Below are 12,690 nucleotides of genomic sequence, written 5' to 3'. Positions count from 1 at the left end.
GCCTGGAGGGGGTGGAGGTGGAGGGGAGGTGGAGAGAAAGAGAGAGAGAGAGAGAGAGAGAGGGAGGGAGAGGGGAGAGAATTAATAAATACATGTGTTATGTTAAGGTGGAAAGTGCTGAAATTGCTGGTGATATTTCCTAGGACCGTGGGATGTGCTGAGTTACAGCTGGTGCTGCTTTTGGTGAATACTGTCAGGGAACAGATCCTGTGACTGCTTAAGAGATTTGAGATTGATTCCTGATACCAATGTTGAGCCATAAATTATAACCAGAATAATTAGGACTGTGTTTACAGACTTGGGGGCCGGCAGCAAAGGCCTCTGGTAACTTGTTATTTCCAAAGGACCAGGTTAAGTTTTTATCTTAAATCTGAGCTTTGATTTGAAACAAAGGTATTAGCTGATATTTTCTTGAGTTGGTAGTTCCTTTACCTTGCAATTTCCTGTTACTCCATTGTTAAGTTCCCAGAGAATTCTCTGTAGAGTAAGTTCACACAGGAACCCGTCTACCTGCCTGCTTTCTGAGATGCCGAATTTGGTGCTGTTATTGATTTTAATCAGATGCAGAGAAGCACCTTTATTTTTTTGACAGCTAAGAACTGTAGTAAACAATTTAGCCATAGAATGTCTGTTTGGCAGCTTTTGGAAAGTTATTAACCTGGCAGCTCAGCTCTTATTAGACGAATGCATTGATGTATTTACCTCCGGAGGTCTATGAGGGTAGCAGTTTTCTTGTGGTAATAAGTGGTTATTAACTAGTATTTGATAGCTTATTTGAAAAAAATTTTCAGAAAAGAACTTGAATGGCATGATATCATAAAAGCCTTCATTATTATATAATCTATTACTGAACTTTTCCCCATAGAGACCATCTGATATGATATTGAGTCTCAGATTTTCTAATCTTTCCGTTTTTAGTCCAACACAAGTGCTTCTTTCTGCAGACTCCAATATCCCTTTTATTAATAGATCTGTTTAGTTTAACACTTTTCTGATATTCAAGCATGGGTGACTTTTTGTCACTTGGTATAATAAATAGTATGTAAATAAGTGGTATTTATAAGGGTTAGTACAAAATTTGGTATTCTGGGTTGATCAATTATCTTATTATCTTCTTTATTCTCTTCAAAGTTATGACTAAATCTGGCATGATATTAAATGTCTTGTAATTTATCATCCAAAAATAATGCTTTCTTAGACTAATTTTAAATTGATAACTTTTTCATAATTAATGACCATTTCTGGATTGTAATTGTTTATTTTTTAGTTCATTGATGGCTAGTACAGTACATTTCTTCCATTTAAAGTGAGCCTTTAAGAAAATTGTGGTTTTGTTCTCTTTCATTTCTTCTGCTAATTTTTGTGTGTGACTTTACATATCAGACTCAGAAACTATGACTACGAAAGTAGGTAATGGAAACCAGTCTCTTCTGCTAATTGCCACTTACTGTTCTGTGACTTTTTCACTTGTCTGTGTCCAGTCAGCTAGGCTCTATTTCAGCTCAAGTGTTATCTAGAAATCACCAGGACTCCCGGAGTATGTTCACACCCACGTGGCTGTGTGAAAACCAGACTGAAGAGAGCAGTGATGCTGGGCAGAGGTCCAGAGAGGGGTTCAGAGTGAATTAGGTACTTATTGGGGTCTTGGAGCCAGTGTTTTTCATCTAGACTTTTGCCATGAATCTACACTTGCTTCTTCTTAGTTCACGGAAGATGCTGGCTAGAGTACATCATCAACCAGGAGACCCCAGACTTTGTCCTATGATGACTGCTTCAGTGCCTTTGGATGCCAGTGATGCCATCTCAGAAGAATTAATCTTAAGTTCTCTTAGACTTTAAGTTCTCTTAGCAGCAGTTTCAGCTGCTTCATGTTATGAATTCTAATGGATTTGAAACTGTATAGAGCAGGTGACAGCTATGAGTTGGCCACCACCACATCAACACCCGGGTCACTTCCATTCTACTTCAGAGTGGCAGGCCCTTTCCTCTTTGAAGTTCAGTGTTTTGCTTCTATCCTTTCTCTAACCACTTCTTTCTTTCTTTACTCTTTCTTCCATTTTGATTCCCTTTGATTTGTTTCTTTCTTTGCCTTATCTCTTTATTACCCTAGAGCTTTGTCGTATCAGTTTCCTCTTTTCTTCCCATATTGCTTCTCATTATTATTGTTCATGGTGTTTATCTGGCCCCCTATCTTCTTCAGTTATACATTTTTGGGGATGTACTGGATTGATCATTGTTTCTGTTCAATTTGAATGAGTCCACGCACTAAATATTCCACTTTGTCCCAAAATACTTGAACAATCTGTTGTATAGGTAGTATGATTAACTCCTCCTTTCTCTTCCCACACCAAGAAAGGTTTCATAGAAATGTAAAACCAGATAAGCAGCTGATGTGGCAAATATTACATTGGTTCTTGTTTCAAAACACTCTGGATTTGAGAGTCAGTTCTGATGTTCACTAGCAGTGGCAAGTCACTACAAATATTTTGTAAAACAGGGGATAATGATCAAATGAAATAAGGTAGCTGAAAGCAGTTCATGGTGCAAATGTTAGCTATTGTTACTGAGAATTACTAATGAAGAGGTTACCATTCAATATCATAGGACATTTTAAAATTTATATTTTATTTTTTAACTTTTTACTTTGACATAATTTCAGACATATAAAAATTTTGCAAAAGTAGTACAACGAATGCCCATATAACCTTTTTCTAGATATTAGCATCTTACAAATATCAGAACCAGGAAATTAACTTTGACATAATACTATTAACTAACCTATAGATGTACCACTGTATTGCACCACCAATGTCCTTTTTCTGGACCAGAATACAACAGGAATCACACATATATTTAGTTGTCATGTCTATTAGTCTCCTCCAGTCTGGGACAGTTCCTCAATCTTTCTTTACCCTACATGATCCTGACACTTTTGAAGAGTAGTGACCAGTTATTTTGGAGTCCCTCAACTTGGGTTTTCTGATGTTTTCTCATGATTAAATTCAGATTATGCATTTTTGACAAAAGTACCATAGAATGATGCTATGCTCTTCATATCAGGAAGCATGTGATGTCAAGATGTCTAATTACTAATGATGTTAACTTTGATTTCTCAATTGAGGTCTGCCGGGTTTTTCTGTTGTTAAGTTGCTAGTTTCCTTTTTTGTAATTAGTAAGCATCTTGTGGGGAGATACCTTGAGACTATGTAAATGACCAGTTTTTCATCCTACTTTCAACCACAAATTTTAGCATTCATTGACGATTCCTTATTGAAACAATTGTCACTGTGGTATTTTCCAAATGGTGATTTTCTATTTTATCATTTCTTCTACACCTTATTCAATTAATATGGACTAATGGGTATTTGTTTCAATCTATGAGTTTTAATCCATTACAACTTGTATTTATTTTGTTGCTCAAATTGTCCAGATTTGGCCATTTGGCCAATCTTCAAGTTGGCTCCTGTGTCCTTTCTTCATATTATCATCATTTTTAGAACACTTCTTATTTTCTGCTACCACAAGATTCTCCAAGTTCATCTTATACTTTTTTCTGATCCATCCCTTGGATCAGCCATTCAAGGAGCCCAGATTTCTTTTGCTGAAAAATGGTGTTTAGAAACCAAGATCTAAGTGTTAGATGTGCTCATTGAGAAAATAATGTATCTCCTTTCTCCTACAATATATTTACTTATTTCCTCAATCCATAAATACACATAAAATACTTCAGAATTGCTAATCCATATCTCTGTGAGAAACATATTTTGTAACTAGAGTACAATATTTGTGTAAAACTATATTTTCTTTAGCTTTAGAGTCAAAACACTATGACCTACAAGGAAAACTATGGAGATATTGTCTTGATTTGAATATTTGCATACTTAAGCAAGTGACCTACAGATCAATGTGCTTTTTTAATAAACTAATTTGATACCTGCTTTGTTACCACCATGAGAAGGAAGCTTCATAAATCTGATATGTTTTCAGGCTGTTGTGGAATTTGGATAAGCATGCTGCTTACAATTAGGTAAAAGTAAAACCCCATGGAAACTGCATCTTATTCTATTGGAATATTTTAATTAATTTTTAAAGCTTTTGCTAGTATTTGGTTAGGAACTAGTATAAACAATAGTTTATTTATAGTATTGTTTCAAGCCTTTTTAACTCTCACTATCATTGTTCTGGTTCTTTCATTATGTTCTCAACTCCACATTCCCTGATTCTTTAAGTTTTCACCAAGCACTGACTCAGCCTCTGCTTGTAAAGGTGGAGATTATGTACAATTTTATAACCTCACTCTCCATTTCTAACATCACTGAAAATATTATGTCTTTCCTAACCAAGTCTTTGTAAGAGATATTCAGAGACAAGGAGAACTTTTTCTTTCACACAGACCTTTTGTTATTATAGGTATGTATCACAGCTTTCATTTGCTAGAAAAGTAAGAAGACAATGAAACAAAACCCCAGACAAACAACAGAAGTCCAGGGCATTTGGTCATATGTTAGTTAGACAAACCTTAAATGGCTGTGATACCACTGAATCCCAGTTAACACCTGCTATTCAGGCTTCTCCCCCTCACCCCCCCCCTTTTAAAAAGCCCATTTAACTTTCAGTGGGATTTACAACACAAATAATATTCCTTTTCTAGTATTCATAGAAATGTTTGTTCCATTTTCTTTGAGGATGTGGCACGTTTACATTTACTCCCTATGGAGTGGAACTTTCATCACCTGCACTTGAAATTCTCTCCTTTTTTTTGGAAACCACATATTATAACAGCTCACAGTACACAGGTTCTGGGTTGATTACTCAGGTTCTTATCCTTACTCTACCACCTATGTGGTTCTTGGTCAAGGTACTTAATCTCTATTGGCTTTAGTTTCTTCTGGAAAATAAGAACAAAAAAGAGAGCTTTATGTGGTCATCAAGTTTAAATGAGCTAAGAGATATACAGTGCTTAGAAGCATTCCTGGCATATGACAAGCACTCAATAAATGTTATTGCTATTGTTGTTATTATTTGTGTACCCTGCCTCTCTTTGGGTCTCATCATACCTGCATTTTCTAGAAGCGTAGATATGTGGGTATTTAAGATATATATTATGTACAATAAAGAGAAGAAATAGCTATTTTGCATTACAAAGAGTCAAGACTAGACATTACGTGAGGATGAAGCAAAAGAGGAAATGACTATTAAAGAGTAAATGATAATACTCTATGTTTTTACCATCTTAATCTCCTTAATATCGATTAGTCTCTGACATATGAAATAAAATAACAGAAAACAGTCTGTCTTATTGAGTACAATAAGACAAAATTTCATGAAAAGTCCCAAGATAAGGAGTGACCTAAGCCAAAAATAGACACTTCAACCTGACGAACGATTTTGTCTTTCTGAAAGACGAGACCTGCAAACTACAGAGTGTAACAGTCTCTTTTTCTGCTTTGTTTCTGGGTTTCAGTGAAAAGGGAAGGGAGCTAGAAGGGGTGGGGGGAAGGATAGGAAATGCTAAAAAGAGACTAGCCCAAATCAAGTAACAGGTACAGAAAATGTTTATTGTTATTAATCAAGAATTAATATATATGAGGGCAAAGTGATTTCTTTTAGGATGTCTATTTTTAATAGTGTTTTGGAATTTAGCGCCCTATAACATAATATGTGTCGCAAGCATTTCTGACGCCTAGATAGAGGTATGATAGTGAGCCAGTGCTTGGGTTTCTTTCCTTAGCTGTAATTTATGAGTGTCGGCATTATGTCTCTCGGTTAGAGAAAGAAAATTTTAATCTGTCAGTACTACCATTTATTGTATATATGTTTGCATCTCATTTTGATTATATAGCTTCCAAACCCTGGGGAATGAATGAAGTAGTTAGACTACTGTTATTCTTGGTGTGAGATTTTAATCTTTTATCTTAAATAGCACAGTGAACTCTTTCTTTTAGTGACTGCGTTTCCCACCATTAGTCACACTTAGTGGTTACAAAGTTCTGTTTTCTTTTGTACAAATGCTGACATTCTTGTAACTTCTTGGCTTACGAAGGTGCATGTTTAGAGTTACTGGGGGGCTTCCCTGGTGGTGCAGTGGTTAAGAATCTGCCTGCCAATACAGGGGACACGGGTTAGAGCCCTGGTCCCGGAAGATCCCACATGCAGCGGAACAACTAAGCCCCTGCACCACAACTACTGAGCCTGCGCTCTAGAGCCTGCGAGCTACAACTACTGAGCCCGCGTGCCTAGCGCCCGTGCTCCGCAACAAAGGGAAGCCACCGCAATGAGAAGCCCGTCCACCGCAACAAAGAGTAGCCCCCGCTCGCCACAACTAGAGAAAGCCCATGCGCAGCAACGAAGATGCAACGCAGCCAAAAATAAAATAAATAAATAAGTAAATTAATTAATTAATTTAAAAATATTAGAGTTACTGGGAACTATGAAAAGGAAGGTGTTTATTTACTGAGGTTTAGTAAGAGAGTCATTGATATGCTATTGTCATCCTTTGCAGAGATCTAGGAAAGCTTTCGGTTGCATGTGCCTTTCTGGTTTAGCAGTTGTAAAACAGTAACAGCTTGAGAGTATCACCATGTGGCAGGGCCAACAGCAGCAGAAATAGGTTCATTACAGTCACTGTTGATTTAAACATGGGAATCATTGGTATGGTGGGAATGTTTATTTGTTTACTTTTCATAACCTAAAGTAAAGAACTCCTTCCTTGAAGAAGTCTATTTTCCCTCTGGCTTTTGAGAAAATTATAATCTTTTGCATGATTTACTGATCACCTTTTGATCACAAGTGTATGTCATGTCATTTTGGACAGGTTCGAATCACAAGGATAAAGTTCAACAACCTATTAATAAAAATGGCCATGCAACAATGTGAAGACAAACATCCTTAAGCTCCAGGGTATATTTAGTTGTAATGATAAAAAAGCACAGCCTTAGGTGCTCCATGGTTTATAATTTGTGTCACATTTTCATGAGAGTTTTGCAGATTCCTAGCTATAAACATTAGCTTCCATATTTTGGTTATAAGTTGAAAACCTTTTGGGAAATTGATACTACCCAAATGTTTTTGGTGAAAGTCTATCCTTCCTGAGAAGATCCTACTGAAAGAATATTGAGGGAGGAGTATGAACTTTATGGATAAAGAAAGAAGGAAGGAATTTTCTGAAGTTTACAAGTGGACAAGGAAGGAAAGAAGTCATTTCAGGCAGAGGGAAATCCATGTACAAAGAAACAATATTGTGATGAGAATATTAGGAGATGTTTGGTAAATGTCCATTTTAGGATGAATTTGGACACTGCTAATAAAGAGGAAGGAATGGAGTCAAGAATTATGAAAAGGTTAAAATGACTAAACTTAGTGACTAATTAACTGAAGGAGGTTAGTAAGAAGGGGGTTGGAAAGACCCAAACCAACTGAACGTATTAGTCACAGATATTAGTAACTAAGTCTCACTTTGCCCCATCCATTTCTGAATAACTCAATCAGGACATTAAATCATGTGCTTTTGTGAAGCCTAAAAATATGGTTTCATGTCTCAACTCTGTCAGTCATATGTGCAACTTTGGGAAAATAACTTCTACTTATGTTAAATTCTGGAAAAGAATACTTCTTAGAGATTTTACAAAGACTAATTGGAGGAGAGAAGTCACTTAGTAATGACTGTATAAATGCAAAATGTATTGTTACCCTGTTGCCCACTGCTACTGATCGTCAGTATGTTTGGAAAATCAGTTCCTCTACACTAAATTAAGAAACGCGACACTGCATTCCTAATTTTTCACTTGTACTGTTGTAGAAGTCTCCAGACACACCAGTTTTGCCACACACTTGGGTCTCCCTAGCATTTGGTTCCCTTCTCCACCTTTTTAATTTCTAATCTAAATAAAACAAGTGGTAGTTATGGTTGAGTTCCTTTTTCTTTTAAGTCAGTTAATGAAAAGTGTGCAGTCCTTTCATCCAAGTCAAATAAATGCACAAACCATGAGGCAGGCTAGTAGTTTATTTTCTTTTCTTTGGTGACAGGAACAAGGAGATTTTTGTGAGGAAACAAAATGCTTGTTGCAAAGAATCAGTATTAATGTGTCAAAGGTGACTAACATCTTGAATCTCATCCAGACACCTACTCCAGGGGAACTGAGGACACAGTAAAATAATGGCCATCTTTGACACCTGGCTTGGCTCTCAGTACCAAATTTTGACGTGGCTTGTACCCTAGTGAGCTGGGCAGGCCTCATTCAAGTTTTGCAGAAACAACCTTGCTTCTTAACCCAACACTAGACAGAAAGCAGCTCAAATGACTTGTGTTATTATTTTTCTTAATACCTGTTTACTTGGGTATGGTAAAGTTTTCAGTTTTATTAATGGGAAAAGGGAGAGAGCCCTCGAACTGAGTGATTCTGTGCCTCATATCTGGGCAGAACCTCTTGCTGAACTGCCTTTATTAGGTGAGAACCCCTCCCCGAAGTGGGGAAATCCACAGGCCTGATATGCTATCCTGGGCACAAGAGAGTGAAGAGAGCAAAAGAGTCTTTCTCTTCCAAAACCTAGAGAAGAATTAAAATCTTTGGAAAAAGACCCTGAAATCTACATTCTAACAAATTCCTCAAGTGGGTCTACTGTACACCAAAGTTGAATATTTACTAAAAATTCTTCCCCCTACTATGGTCCTTCTATAAAAACCAAAATGCAGCTATGTATAACTAATAAGCACTTATTCAAATTTCTAAGAAAATGAAAGCTATCTCTAAGAGCAAAGGAACAAATCATTAAGAAGTAATTCTTTTCAAATATTGTGATACATTTATTTTTTCTTTTATTTGCTTCAGGCAACTTAGAATTTAACTAGATTAACTAGTGTCATTCATGTGGTCAGAGCAGAAACCTTGCAGTTAAGTTCCTCACACTTATTCCACAGCTTATTCTTATTCATAATCACCCTGTTATTGTTTGTTTAGTTGTTCTTAGTATAGTGTTATTACTTAGTAGATCTTGCTCAGAATGACTTCTAAGTTAAATCAGACCTATTGTTTTAGAGTTAGAATACATACCAACACCAATATTTGGAAGAATATATCAACATATATTTTGGTAAGGGCAGCATTGTTAAAATGAATCAGTAGCCTTCTAAGTTGACTAGATTAAAAAAGCCATCAAGATAGGATGCAAATGTAAGTTAAACGTTCAGTGTACCTATTAGGTTTTCAAGCCTATAGCCTTGTAATCAAGCTTATATTTGAATTTAATATTAATGAAATGCTCTGCTTTAGAAGCCTTCAGAAGATAGCAGATACTCTCATTAACATGTACTCCCATGGCCTTAAGTGGGAGTGAAGCACCTGTAAGACTAGAAAGCCTTTATCACTCTTTCACTCCCTCTTTTCTTCTTGTCTGTCATGATGACTCAAGGTCTACATATTTGAAGCCATTAAAACATTAAGGAGTGACTTTCTGTCTGAATAAAATAAAAAAAAATCCCACAAGGACTCAGAGGCAAAAAATATACAAATCAATTTTCACTGCAAAGTAAAGGAGCTGTTACAGTGGAGGATTACTGGACTGAATGTCAATATTATGACATAGTATGAGTGTGTTTTGTGTTTGGTAATTGCAGTCATTGTTGCTTTTGTTGTGTTCATCCATTTACAATGCTTGGTGTCAGTCTATTTATCTCTTGTAAAAATAAAAAAAATAAAAAACAAAAACAAACAAACAAAAAAACATTAAGGAGCATTCTACAGGGGTCCAACTGAAGAGAGTTCCCACCCAGGAATGGCCCTTTCATTCAATGCATTAGCTACTAAGACTGTCTCCCATTATCATCTCTTAGAGGAGGACTCCATTCAACAAAAAAGGACAAACTGAAATAAAATAAAGAAATATATGGCTTAAATATTATTGCTGAAGAAGAAATGTGGATAGAAATTGATCTAGGTCTGTGCTGTTCCATAAAGTAGTTTTTTATAATGGGTCTAGTACTACTGAGGAACTGAGTTTTTAATTTGCTTCTAATTTTATTTAATTTTTATTAACATGTCTAAATTTAAAAAGTTAAGTATTTTTGAATCATTGAAAAAATTACATATTTTTTGGAATAACTTGGTTCTGGGAATCTATTTTTTAAATTGTAAGTTTTATGAAACCTAATACCAATCAAGTATTTCTGATAACAATTTAGCCTCCATATTGAGAGTGCTATAAGTATAAAATACAGAGTGGATTTCTAGGACCTAGTAAAAAGAAAATAAAATATAATTTAAAAAATATTGTTTATATGTTGAAATGATACATTTTTGGCTATATTGGGTTAAAATACTTTTTTAATGTAGATAGTAGAAAATTTTATATGTGGCTTCCATTATATTTCTGCGAGACATCACTGATACAGATATTTATGACAACCCCAAAAGTCCATAGTATTGGGTACTGAGAACCTCAGTGTTCCATGGCATTTTAATCCCATAGCTCAAGTAGGGACTAAATACATATTATTGGGTTATGACAATAAATACTTTTATGACCTTAGAAAGTAAATTGACTGCTTTGTGACTCAGAATACAGATTATTGACCAAATGGTGTTAATGCCAACCTAATATATAGGTATCAACTCATTAAAACAACTAGGAATATTTAGAGGGAGGACTGAATAAATGTTTACCAAAATCTTTTTCTTATTTCATTTTTCCTTCCCACAACTTTCAAAGAAATTTATCTTAGTCAAAATTAGCTAAGTGAAATACATTGTTCCAAATATATTACATAATGCATAAATCAAACAAATATTTATGAATAATCAACTCAGATATAGAATGCTCGTGGCCTCAGAATGAAATACAAAAGCCCGTAAGACTTTGTCCTTGCCTATGTGGAACTTAGAAATCTGGTAAGCTAAGTAAGAGGCATATTTTAAAAATTGGTAATATAAAATGACATATATAATAAAGGACTAAATTTGGTAGATTCTAATTGTTTGGGAATTTAGGGGACAACCAAACAAATGTGAACTGAGGTTGTGTAAAAGCTATACGGTAAAGGTGGGACTTGAGCTTGGATGGTCAGATTTGCATGGTCTGGGGGAAGGAGCTCTCGAAGATCTGTACATTGACACATTGAGCTTTCTTTTGGGTCATTGATCACCTTTCTAAAACTGTTTATTTTCCTTTTTACTCACTAAGATGTGATCTCCTTGAGGATAATGATTCCATTTATTTCACCTTCCCCATCCCAAAGCCTTTGATGCCTGGCACATAGGGGGTATTCAGTTATATTTATGAAGGATATTAATAGCTGAATGAATAAATGAGAGCATTCTCCTCAGAAGAAAGAAAATAACCAAAGAAACAGTAAGGGGAATGAGCATTACGAGATTTTGGTAGCAACAGACCTTTTATGGTTCCATTTCTGATCTAAAGAAGTAAAAATAGCTCCTGTTTCCCAGGGTTGTTAGAGATGTTCACATAGTAAGTGAAAGGACTTGATAAACCATAATGTACTATACAAATCCAAGATTTCACTAGTACTCAGCTTGGGGCAGGTTCTTATTCATCTTTGAAGTTATATCATTGCATAGAAATATTCAATAAATAATTGTTTAATAAATGAATCAAAGAATGAATGGGAGGTCCCTACCCTTGCCACCTTCTGTATTTCTATTTTCCATCTACCTGAAAATGCAGATAGCCACTCTAATTAGAACAGTGTCCAAATTCTGATTAAACTTTGAGGAGAAGCTTGAATTCTTTGCTGATGAAGACAATTGATATAAGTCCATGAATCTTTTAACATTTTCACATCTCTTTTGCCTTTTCAGCACTATTAATTTGTGTTTTTTTGCTATTCTTAGGTAATGGGCATTGATTCAGATTTTTGAAGTTTTTAGATATATGGCCTGAGGATTGAGTTTTTCCATTGTATAGAAAGCATATCTCAAAATATACCTTCACATTGCTCATGTGGGTCCTCATATGTAAAGCAGTTGGGGAAGGCATAAAAATATTTTCCAGAATCCTGAATCAAATATACCCAAAGATAATAATTTGGAGGTGATAAGGGTAACATCATTATTAAGGAAAATAGTGCATTAAAAATGCTAACTTTAAAAAATGGGCAATACCATCTTCAGAGAAAGACATGCAGAATTGAGTGGTTTATTTTGAAGGTTACAGGAGTGATCTTCCATTCTTAAATTATGGCTTTCAAGGAATGTTTTTCTGTGATGTACACTTTCAATATCTTACAATTTTGTCAATTATACCTCAATAAAGCTGGGGGAAGAAAAGAGTGTTTCTCTGCCTGAATCCTAAGTATCTGACCTAAGGCTAAATGACAGAAAAGTTTTGTCACCACCAGCCAAAAGAGAAACACAATGCAGATCGTAAAGATAAAACCCCAGCACCCTGTCTCCAAGCTCTGATAATTCATCTTGTGTAATATTCTTTCCTTCCATTCCCACTGCTGTCACCCTTCCCTTTGATGCCTGGGTTATTGCTGTTTTGTGCAACAGTTTAACCTATTTATCTTTGGCCTTTGCTACAATTAAATCCATCTTAGGTGCCAGTTCAGTCTTCATGTCTCTCCTCTGTCCAAGAATCTACCCTGGCCTCCTCTTGCTGGGGTGTTCCGGTCCTCACTGACCCAGTCAACCTTATTTCTCTGTCTGTTCTTCCCCACAGGCTGGTCTTTTCAACTCC

The 12,690-nt window shown here is 35.7% G+C and overlaps 1 protein-coding gene across 2 annotated transcripts in view; it reads left to right on the top strand.

The window, feature by feature from the left end:
- The window catches only part of ARHGAP24 (Rho GTPase activating protein 24), a 528,172-nt gene that overhangs the window by 14,136 nt on the left and 501,346 nt on the right, over positions 1 to 12,690 (top strand). The window lies entirely within an intron of this gene.

Source organism: Balaenoptera ricei, chromosome 5 (assembly GCF_028023285.1).
Source record: "Balaenoptera ricei isolate mBalRic1 chromosome 5, mBalRic1.hap2, whole genome shotgun sequence".
Taxonomy (NCBI): domain Eukaryota; kingdom Metazoa; phylum Chordata; class Mammalia; order Artiodactyla; family Balaenopteridae; genus Balaenoptera; species Balaenoptera ricei.
Note: the sequence above shows the minus strand (reverse complement) of the source record. Positions and strands in the feature narration are given on the sequence as shown.